The sequence below is a fragment of the Branchiostoma lanceolatum genome, chromosome 11 (assembly GCF_035083965.1).
Source record: "Branchiostoma lanceolatum isolate klBraLanc5 chromosome 11, klBraLanc5.hap2, whole genome shotgun sequence".
Lineage (NCBI taxonomy): Eukaryota > Metazoa > Chordata > Leptocardii > Amphioxiformes > Branchiostomatidae > Branchiostoma > Branchiostoma lanceolatum.
This window is the reverse complement of record NC_089732.1, coordinates 11572646-11581967: the sequence shown is the minus strand read 5'-3', so window position 1 is coordinate 11581967 and position 9322 is coordinate 11572646. Positions and strand designations below refer to the sequence as shown.

The 9322-nt window shown below is 39.3% G+C and overlaps 1 protein-coding gene across 1 annotated transcript in view; it reads left to right on the top strand.

Annotated features, from left to right (window-relative positions):
* The first annotated feature begins 7380 nt into the window (after positions 1 to 7380).
* Positions 7381 to 9322, top strand: part of LOC136445392 (serine/threonine-protein kinase NIM1-like) — a 28641-nt gene continuing 26699 nt past the window's right edge. Inside the window, exon 1 of the mRNA XM_066443377.1 lies at positions 7381 to 7652. The gene's annotated coding sequence lies outside the window, so the exon portion shown is untranslated. The remainder of the gene's footprint in view (positions 7653 to 9322) is intronic.

Below are 9322 nucleotides of genomic sequence, written 5' to 3'. Positions count from 1 at the left end.
GTGATGCAAGCTGTGTCAGTCATTACTACTGTCTAGTCTATCCCTGTGTGTTTCCACCAAAGAAATCCTGTAAGTATGAAAATTGGATTTCTTGAGACAACAGAGAACTTAGATGGGATACATAAGAGATAGTTAAGTTAAAGTCCTTCCCACACCAGATGGTGCATAAGGCAGTGCCCACCTCCGTTTCAATAGCCCTAGGGCCACACAACTTTGTGCAATAACTACAGCAGGGGCTAGTCCACTGGTAGTGATGTGTGTTCAGCTACCTTACTCTTTCCAAAATGCTTAGTGCTCAGCATAGAAGGCAGTATGTACCATTCTAAAGTTTTTGGTATACCTCAGCCAGTGATCGAACTCAACCTACTGTGTGCAAGGCAAACACTCTATCGAATATCCCATTGCACCAGAAGATAGATGAAAGACAGAATGATACGTAAAAGATAACAGCGTGACCTGTGTCAGGATTTTGCTTGCAACAAGAATGTGATCTACAAGCTGATTCAAGCTGGAATGACATTTTGGTCATTTTATTTTTTGTAGGTGTAGTAGTACAGATAAATCCACCAGACCTGTTTGAAGAGGATATTTCTTATTGAAAATGTATACATTCATTAATATAATACACATACAAAACAGAATTAGATTTACTACAATTATAATAATTGGTAGCATAGGTATATGATACTGATACTGTACTCATAGAGGAAATACAGAACACTTCCAGTTTCTATTTTATGGAACAAAACACTTGAATACATGGGGGGCAGTTTAAGGTAAAACAGAGATTACTATATTAGAATCAAAACATAAGTAGACTGTCGAAAGGCCTAGAGAAAAGGAAAACAACATAAAAGTCCAGGCAATGATTCTATCGTATCCCCAGGAGTTTCCAATGCGGTATACGAAAAAGCAGAACGCTATGACGACTGATCCGGCCTTCAGTACCTCCGGATATTTTTTCCTGTTTTTCACTCCTGTGTATTCTATGACGTCTTTCACCGTAAGTTCGTTTGATCTTTGCCGCCCTTTCTAAGCAGTGGTTTCCATTTTAGACCGAACAGGTAGTCCCAATTGACGCACTGAAATGCCACTGACGTCACCATGGTGCAAACGGGTGAAAAAAATAAACGCACAATGAGTTTACTACTCAAGGGACCGTGTTTGAAGTTCTCACTCCGGTTACAACGGGAATTAGTTTCTGTGGTCATTTTTTTATTTTTGTTTGAACCTTTATCTATTAATGAGAAGCTCAAATTGGCATGCAGGCCGCTTTTCATTGATGTCACGAGGATAGAGGTAAGGGCCAGAAAAAAATATATAACAAAGATACAATTTTATATGATTTAAAGTCCTAATAAGTCTATACATATATCATTACACATACATGATACAAATACATCAGGGTAAGCTGGTATATGGTTCGTGTCCGTTCGTTCTAGTCAATTCTGATTTCTGTTACTTACTTTGGTTTTCGGATACTTCTTTTACTGACACAATTCGCTTGTTTAAAGGAACATTATCTATTTTCTATCTCTTTAGTTATTGAGGTGTATAGAATACAATCTGTTAGGAGCCGCGGCAACAGGAACATATGTTAACTTGAAAGTTCATCTGTGTCGGTAGAAGTCATTCTGTTGAGCTGTAATTTTCAACACAAAAATGGACTTACCATCAACAGAGACGGGGGGGCGCCATATACTTTTTGCAACTTGTCCACAGCTCACCGAGTCACTTGTCATAATGTGACGTCACAGAAGCAGTGGATTGCTCATTCCTTGACAAAGACTGACTGGAGCTGATCAGCCGAAACGCTGGTGTGTTTGTGTGTGTTTGTTTGTGCGTGTGTGTGTGTGTGTGTGTGTGTGTGCGTGTGTGTGTCTGTGTGTGTGCGTAGTGTGTCCGTGTTTGTGTGTGTGCGCACGCGTGTGTGTGTGTGTGCGCGCGTGCATAAGTAAACAACCAATCTTCAGCAAAGTGTAGAACAATAACTTCACAAACCATCCCCTGAAACGGAAAGAGTGAAAGTGCAAGTCGGCTTATTGCGCTGTAAGCCTGGCAGGGATATGGCATATGGGTAAGGAAACAACCGGTGTCTGGTTACGGAAATTGTTCTGCGTGTGTACGAGATACGTTCCCACAAGCTAGGAGTTTTTGACATTTCAGTACATGAGGGACTAGTCGTTATAGATCGAGTGGGGTAGGATGAGAGTTACTTAGTAAAAACGTTTTGCGAGAAAGAGGACTGATACAGGAATCACATAAAGCAGATAAGGAATAAACGAACAAATTGTGCCTTTTAGACACAGTAAAAGCGGAATGTATTTCAAACTAAATGTAGTTGAGGGCAATCTATCTACGGGGCCGGCTGTAGATTCTGGCCGGCAGGATACGATTTTGCCCCCGTAGAGATCTACTTGGAGATTAGTTGAGGGGCCAAGGCTAAGATAATCCTCCTTAAAGCCATGTTGAGCTCCAAACGGTCACGCACGTGGTGACGACGGTCTACTGAACAGCAAATTTGAAAGGTTGTCGTATCCGAGCCTCCGTTGCAGACTCCTTCCGGCTGTTTTCTTTTTCAAGTTACCGTTTTCTTTCATATCTACTATTATATTAATTTTTTTCTTATCGCTGGCCTTGTTTACTATTATATTACATTTTTTCTTATCGCTGGCAGGTTAAGGAAAAAATGTAATAATAAAACTGTAACTTGAAAAAGAAAACAGCCGGAAGGAGTCTGCAACGGAGGCTAGTCGTATCCTTCGTTTTATATCGAACACTGAAAACGCCATCATAAACGGAACTTGAACGTGTACGACTTATGTAACGTTACGACTTAGAATAGTCACTTGTTCCACTTGTCACCACTTAACTTGCACTGTCTGTATACCGTTTTTGTATACATTGTTTCATGTTGCAATAGCCCTCGGGCATCGGAACTTGCAAATAAGCCTCATTATTATGTAACTGTGCGCACTCTCGACGAAAAGGTAAACACATACGTTTATGAAGGTTAGACATCCAGGTAAACAGTATATTAAGACAATTCAAACTCTACAACTGGATAAAATTCGGAGATTTATTTCCGCACGTTTCGAGTGACATCCTGAACTGTATAAGTCATTCTAGTGACACCGAAGAAGAGTGATGGATGCCACTCGAAACGTTCGGAAATAAATCTCCGAATTTTATCCAGTTGTAGAGTTTGAATTGTCTTTATATACCGTTTACCTGGATGTCTAACCTTCATAAAGGTCACTGTCCGCCGCTTGACGTTCGAAAGATTGGATTTGCTCAAAGTGGCAAAGTGAAACATATACTTCACCAGACTTGTAAGTGGAGTTTCCCACTTTCGGTAAATCTCATTTTTCAAACGTGAGCCGGCGGGCAGTGACCTTTCGGCGTCCTTGATAGTGTGCGTTTCTAGCCGCCAATTTCTCCGCCCAGTCGTGCGTGGTGGAAAATCCTTTCATCCAGCTCAGGAAATCCTGACACGGATCTCACCTGTACTATTCGGCAGGTAGGCATTCTATTGTTCCCTCGGCTCACTTCAGGTAGGGCCACCATTGTTCTGCAACAAGCACGTGTCAGTAGAACTTGAACCTTTGGGCGCTGAAATTTTCCTAAAATGAGATTTACCGAAAGTGGTAAACTCCACTATAAAGTCTGGTGAAGTACACGTGAATGAGTAAATGCATGAATGAATGTTTTTTTTTATTGAATCAATGAAAGTATGAATGAATGAATGAATGGTGAAGTTAGTGAGTGAGTGAGTGAGTGAGTGTGAATGAACTTAAAAGTCTTATATATATATCACATTATGATGTTATAAACAGGACTGCGTTTATTAAATATGAACATTTTATAAGAAAACCAGAAACGAAAAATACCTTGTAAACGAATGAAAGACGTAAAATTCAGACAAAGTTTCCTTATGCGAACATGCATGTTTATTTCACTACCAATCCACTTTTTCTTTCTTAAATTTTCCTCCTTTTAACTTCACAATCCTACGAAGTGTGAGCCGACGCCAGATATTTTCCATACGCAGTCGTTCGCTCCTATTTCTTATGAATATGTTTATATACTCATATTGTTAGATGACGCTCTTCGTAGGGTAATGTCCGAAAAGTCGAGCGCGTGACCTCGCCATGGCACGTAAGGAATCGTGACAACCACGCGACGAGTCATCTAGGTGGCCAGAAGACATGCGTAATGGCCGTGTTGAACAGCACAGGTGACGACCTTGGCGCGTATGACGTCATCACAACTACGCGACAAATAATCAGGTGGCTGACGTGCGGTATTTGTAATCTCCAAGCAGATGTTGGGTCCTCATGGGAGAAGTCGACGTGACAAAAAACGGGGACCACTAAAAAGACGTATAAGAAAAGCCGGAAAAACATACGGCGTGTTCAAAAAGCCAACCCTTCGGTCTTCTAATATAAACTTGGTGATTTCTTAATTAGAGATAACGAAGAATTCAATAATTAATGATCAATTGGATTTGCAAATGCCGATTTTCTTGTAGAAAATGATCTAGGTTGTAATATAAACAAATTTCGCTTTACTTCGCATATGGAAAAATGAAAGAAGATTTTCCATTAATTCTTAACTGTCGCAAAGAATACCAAGCCTGATGTGTCACACCGAAGCGCCGTTATACCGGCTGTATGATACAGATTTGTAAAGGGCAAACCAGTAATCAAAATCAATGTCCTTCGTAAAAATCAATTTTTTCTGCGGTTTACTGACCATATACAGATTCATATATCATGTATAGAAAGAACGTTGTGTCTATCTAATCATTGACGAAAGACAGTAGACTATAGCTAGTCAACTACGAAAGACATACTGTCTGAAACGTATGACTGCTTCAAAATCTTATCCAGTTGCTTGAGTAACCGTTTTTGGCGTATCTTATTACCTGGGTGTCTAACCTTCATCAGCGTATCAAAGAACGTTGCATTTCTAGATGTCAGTATTCTGATTTAACTGCACAACAGCTATATCATCAGTATATGTGCAAATGGCCGCTTTACTAGCTTACAAGAGAAAAATATCAGCTTCTAAGTATGCGACTTTTTGGAATCGGGCTATTGTTCTTCCGTTTTACGATATATTTGGACCGACTCACAGTCTTGTCGGATTTTCAATGTGAACGTTGCAAAATTCAAAGGTCTGCATTTATATCGTGCTGAATCAGGTTTGGAGAACATTGCTGCATCGTCAATGTTTATCCATCGCCCTGCTTGAACTGAGGAAGTCCCACCATTTCCTCTTTCTAGGACAGTATTGTTGCTGTCTATCCTTCAACATTTCCACCAACCGGCAGATGGAATAGATAACAGTGACTCCATGAGTTGAATATCCTATGTACAGAAAACAAGTGTTTCCGTCCCATTCAGAAGAACTCACGACTCAGCTTTATTTGGTACATCGTGCAAGATCACCCGATAGCTGTTAACGTTACTGAAGTGATAGAGTCAATTCCATGTCACTGAGAGGGTTTTCAGATGATATTGCTAATAAGTTTGAACAATTTTAGAGAAAAGACTATTTCAGTCAAAATAATTCCAGACCGTTCAAACAATTAGAAATGAAAGCTTTAACATGTTTGACCTCATCTATATATTTTGGAAATATTATGAAAGTATTTGCACAAATATCTCTTTATTTAGAACAGTTTTCAAACATCTGTGTGATTGTTTCACTGTTGGAACATGTTCCAACATTTTGCATCATTCTCAAAATGGTAGATTTGGGTTATTGCCCCCATAAAAGTAGGTGCTAATCAGGCTCTATTGTCTGCCTCTGTATATTTTTAGATTTCACGTCTGGACACTGGCAACTCTTTTGTCTTTAGGTGTCTATGCATGGCACCTAGGCCTAATCCCCTAGACTTTGAAGGGATGTGTGAATTGCCCTGTTCCCAGCCCACTGACCCAGTTATATCATATTTGTAGAATGTTGGAACATGTTCAAACAAATAATCAATCTATGTTGCAACAGTTTAGAAACTAATACAAATAATGTGTTCAATGTTGGAAATTTGTTTAACCTGTTGGAACACAGCAGAAAATATTTATAACACCAAATAAATGTTGGAAATTGTTCTTAACAGTTACTTATCTCACATAGATTGTTACAAAGGTTTTGTAAATGTTAGAACAAAAGGCAACAAACACCCTCTCGGTAATGTGGAATTGACTCTAGTTATATATTATTTGACATTTTGAATTTCCGTTGATTTCTCATTACTAGAGTAGGAAAGAACTGTAGTTGTACTGAATATTGATAGCTGGGCATGAAAGAATTATATTTACAATTTTTTACCATATGGATGACGTCTTAAATTTCATTGCCCTTAAGAGCTTTTATTCTAAGAGAATATACAACACTTTGGTACATACTTCTGCAATGAAACTATGTTTTCCATGTGTATAATGATCAAAGCTGCAAACGTGCGTTCGCACATATTAGAAAGTGTTTTTTTTGCTTTTTGTTTTGATTCGGTAGAAACGACTGTTTCTTAATAACTTCACCTTCATCTATAGTCCCATCCTCTTAAATCTTAATAACTATATGTCATACATCAAAGCGTATTGACGTGTAGGGACCATGCCATATGCCACACGTATTGTTGTTTGCCCAGTTATGGCCTGGTCACGGATGTGGTGCGAGTTTGTAAATTTGCTCTTTCTTTAACCCAATAAAAGTTTGCAATATTTCTCATATAGATCATAAGTAAATCAATAAGTAGATAAATAAACAAATTTTATTGGTGCTTCTCATTTTCAGCCCAGAGCACACTGGGTGTAAGAGAAAGTTAGCGCTCTACCAAAAAGACCAAGGAGGTTATATAGACATAACCTCCTTGAATTGAAAATACGTATTGGAGAAGACAAATAGTTAAGAATTTTTTACTTTGAAAGTAACAGGTCTAGAAACAAAATGAAATATTGGATACTTAATTCAGTATATTCAATTTATAGTACTGTTGTAGAAATGGCGGGGGGCGCAATTCAAAATACGTATCTCCACTTAGATTTACATTATTTCTTTCAGTTTACTGGCCAGTCGCATTTGCTTGAAAACTTTTTTGTTCGCTCCTTTCTTCATGCAGGGCTACAAAAAGTAGGTCTCCAGACTTATGTAATATACCGTGCATTGATCAATAAATGCATTTTCACAAAGCTTTTTGTGTCGGACAAACCCTGCTATGATTATTCTCCATGAGAACCGGTCCCACACACCCATTGACACCTGACGAACATCAAACATTAATGAACATCCCCTTTATGACCCTTTGTCTGTGTGGCCGTTTCCCTGGAGCCGAGTCCTCGGGTCACGTGGTCATGACGTCACGGTTGCCATCTTGATCCCAGCCTAAACTCCGCCAGAGAGTCAGGCGACATTTTTCGTCCTGGGGAAAAAAAACACAGGAAAGAACCCTCGGTTTACAAATTGTACTCTCTAGACTACTGGCTAGGGAGTTGGCGAGCTGAAACCTCTTCGTTTGCGCCGTGGCTGTGCCAAATTTGACGGGAAGACTGGGTACGGGAGTACGGGGTCTGCTACGGTACCGTTCCCGTTTTTCCGCCGGGCCTGCTGCCACTACACTCCGCCTAGCTTGTGTACACCTTTCCTGGGTAAGTTTACCTACATTTAAGACCGGCGTGTGAGTTTGCTGAGGATATAGTTTAAATGTTACAACTGTTAAAAGTCTTCTGATCTCTGTTGTTGGTTAAACGTTACGGTTACTTAGACTAGAGTGGTTCTGTAAAGTGTAAGGGGGAGGGGGGCGATACTTCAGTAAGAAAAGGTGACCGCTTTGAAGCGTTACTTTCTTCAAGTCTTGAACCATCTTCTAGACGTAAGAATCGCACCTTCGCGCGTGGCGCCCAAGGTTGGCCGTCATTCTTGAAAAAAGACAGTGCCTCAAATTCTAATGCAAGTGATTTTTACTAGTAATATTTGTTTTATATCGACAAGGGAAAGTTGTTGTGAAATTGTATGCCGAATTATTTTAAGAAAGGTATTTGAGTTCTTCCCAGTGGGATAGAGTGATCATTAGTTTGTATGTGGAAGAACAGAGGATGTACATGGCACCTGAAGACACAGGAACAAAACAAAAACAAAGGAAGGAAATAAGACAACTTTAAACAATACTTTTTTGGTAGACACAACAATCAAGAGATGAATGAAAGAGGAAATAGATAATGATGTCTCAGCAGCTGACAAGGGGAAATTTCTAAGGATGTTTCCTGTGAAGCTTGTTAGTTTTCTTCAAGTGATAAAAGAGGGGTCGCAGTTGTTCTTAAGCCACCTAATCTTGCCTTCTTACTAGGTTTCGTGCAAGTGCACCTGAGCCTTATAAATACACATGGGAGACTAGTAAAAGAAACGCACGCACACTAACTAGACTAAGGAGACATGGGAATGGAAACTCATCAATAGCCTCCATTGTAGGCTTTCTGGGTGGTGCTGGCGTTTATTTTCGTGGGGAGCGCTAATTTTCGATTTTCAACATATTGGGTGAGGTTATTTTGTTGGAGAAATCGTAATTACCGGCTGCAAAAGAACCTGGCCACAGTATATTGAAAATCGCAAATCAGCGCTCCCCCCGAAAACCAATGCCATTGCCCGCCAGAAAGCCTGCAATGGAGGCTATTAAGTATTATACTGCACCCATCCCTTTTCAACAAGACACTGGAGCCAAATCTAAATACTAGTATCTCTTTATTTAAGGAACATACTCACTCACTCAGTGAGGTTGAAATTGTATTTTTTTATACCTACTTATTTATTCCATGCCATTTATTGTATGCTTTACTTTAAGTAAAATACAAATACTGTGTTGAAATTATATCTGTAAGTGTTGCTATGTTAGTGAAACAGAATCTATTGATTTAAATTATAATGGTACTTTTGGCTACATGTATCCATAAATTCCAGCTGGATGCCAATGTCAATAGGTGTGTCAATCAGTTTTACTTTTAGTTGCTTAGTTACTAACACAAGGTAGCTAGCTTCATTGTTACGTCTACCTTGTTGTTGGTGTTCTCTGTTATACTGTGTACATTTGTTGCCCTCATTTAACATCTATCACTGTGCTAGACATAGTCTCTTGAGTCTTAGTAATCTGTGTATTCATAAAGCCCATATTTCTTATTATAGATATTTTCCAAGCAGATACAGGATCAGTATTTTACATGTTTTTGCAGCACTGCTTTCTTACCCTGCATTTATTGCTTTTTTTTTCATGAGACAAGGAGAATTTAAGACATGAAAAATTGAAAAGGAGCCAAAAACATGCGCA